The 2500-nt window shown below is 37.6% G+C and overlaps 1 protein-coding gene across 1 annotated transcript in view; it reads left to right on the plus strand.

Moving 5' to 3' along the window:
• The window catches only part of LOC135105918 (transcription factor Sox-7-like), a 33150-nt gene that overhangs the window by 7612 nt on the left and 23038 nt on the right, over positions 1-2500 (plus strand). The gene's annotated exons all lie outside the window — the stretch shown is intronic.

The following is a 2500-nucleotide window of genomic DNA, read 5'->3' on the forward strand; positions in this document are numbered from 1 at the left end:
ACGTGGAGAGAGACAGAGAACAGAAAAAATTACAAGGGATTTCAAACAACGATTCTTTAGTTCTTGATTTGATATACATTATTATTGCAGTACATTATTATTACACGAAAACCTACCTATTGACTTTTTTCTACTATTTGGTACACTATTTGTTACACTTAGAAAAGTTACAATGGACTACTAATAGCAACAAATTATTAAGTTCTTGCTATGCTGTTTGATTCCACTACACTATTATTAAAGAGAAAACTACCTTATTCATTTTTTCATTACTATTTGGCACATTGTCCCACGTGTAGAGAGATAGAGAGGAGTTGCAGGGCATTTGAAACGGCAACATATTCTTAAATTCTTGCTGTGCTACTTGCTTGTGCTACTTCCATTAACTTATATCAATACAGAAAAAAAAAAAAACTACATTATCATCTCTTTTACTGCTATCTGGAAAATTTCCGTTTTATCATAAGCCACTCTGAGGCATCTCTTTTTTTTTTTTTTACTTTACAGTCACATCCAAAACATTATACTGGCTAGGAAATGGAAAATACATGTATAAGTTTCCATTTTTTTTGTTGTAAATGCTTCTAAAGATTTCGTACACTGCTTTTAGTGGTGAGAATCGTTGCATATCACCGTGATTCAAGGGAGAGAATGTGTAATCTAGTGTTATTATGGTTCATAGGGGAAGATATAAATGTTTGATCGTCTGGTACTGTGCTGTGTATAGAGAAGGCGAAGGCACAGTACGGAAAAAGACAAGTATTACTCGAGAGAAACAAACTACATTATAAAACAAGAAGAAAATGCAATCCACTAATATATGTGAGGGTATGAATGCTTGGCGAGGTGACGTGTATAACATGCATAATGTAGTGTGGGAGGAGACACATTGCGGAGAAAGACACGCATTACTAGAGAGAAAACTAACTACAGTACAAAATAAAATGCAATCTATTATTTTATGTGAGGGTATGAATGCTTGGTGACGTGAAGTTCTGTGCATGTAGTGAGAAGAAAGGCGGCGTTAGGAGGGGCAGGGAAATGGAGAGGTAAGGAAGGAGGCTGAGTCTGCGAGGGTGGTGGGCAGCATGGGGTGCTCAGGTCAGCTCGATACATTTGTCCCTGTTCCCCCTCATTACCCAGCCATCAATATCCCGTCCCTCACCTCTCCTTCTTCTTCTTCTCCTCCCCATTCCTCGTTCTCTGTTCTCTGCTCTCTCTCTCACTCTCTCTCTCTCTCTCTCTCTCTCTCTCTCTCTCTCTCTTGATGTTGTTTTGTTATTATTATTATTATTATTTCTATTATTATTATTATTATTATTATTATTATTATTATTATTATTATTATTATTATTATTATTATTACTACTACTACTACTACTACTACTACTACTACTACTACTACTACTACTACTACTACCACTACTACTACTACTACTACTACTATACCACCACACTATCACTACCACCACCACCGCCGCCACCACCACCACCACAAACACCACTGCCATCCTATCAATTCTGCGGTGGCGGCTGGAGTGGTTGTTATCTATCTGTCTACCAATGGCTGGGGGGCACTGAGGAGTTACCAGTACCAGTGCAGTGCTAGTTACCGTACATTGCCGTAACCTCAACCCAACCGTTATCAGGTGTTTGCCAGGATCACAATCTGCCGCCTTATCTCCTTGGAACCGTCGCGTGGTGTCCTTTGAAAATATGCTAGAGTAATTATGACACAGATGCCGGTGACGGTGATGACATTGGATTGTTTTTACTTACGTTTTCTTTTCTTTTTTTATTCTTTTTGTTATTTCTCCTCCCCCTTCTTTTTTTTTCTGCTTACTACGTTTCATTACTCTGTATTTTCATGGTAGTGTGTGTGCGTGTGTGCGTGTTTGTTTGTGTTTGTGAGTCAGAGTAATGATGTAATGATAACGTTAATGCTAATAACACTGATGCTGAATACATTACTTAAAGGAAATGTATATACTATTTAGGGTACTCAGTTTACCCCTTTTTTTCGTATCCTTATTTGTTTTTATTAATTTCTCTATCTCTTTTTTTTTCTGGTAGTGGTTATCCTTGTTTAAGCTGTGGTCCTGTTTTCTTCTCTCTCTTTCTTTTTTTTATTCTTCTTTCTCTTTCACCTTCTGCTTCTTCTGAGACACCAAATTTATTCTTTTCCTATCTTTGCCTTTTTTTTTTTCTAATATTGTGGTGATTCTTACTGTATTTCAACCTTTTATTTCTCTCCTCCTCCTCCTCCTTCTCCTCCTCCTCCTCCTCCGCCTCCTCTTCTGCCTCCTCTTCCTCCTCCTTTTCCTCTTCCTCATCGTCTTCCTCCTCTTCACCATCTTTTTTTTTTTTTTATCCCCTTCTCTTCATGACAGTGTGTTATCCCAAGTGGAAATATTGAGGTACACCGAGACTTTTCAGTGCAGTCAAAATTCTTGTTTTCTTTCTTTCTTTCTTTCTTTCTTCTTGTTCTTGTTCTTCTTCT

This window comes from Scylla paramamosain, chromosome 12, assembly GCF_035594125.1.
Source record: "Scylla paramamosain isolate STU-SP2022 chromosome 12, ASM3559412v1, whole genome shotgun sequence".
Classification (NCBI taxonomy): domain Eukaryota; kingdom Metazoa; phylum Arthropoda; class Malacostraca; order Decapoda; family Portunidae; genus Scylla; species Scylla paramamosain.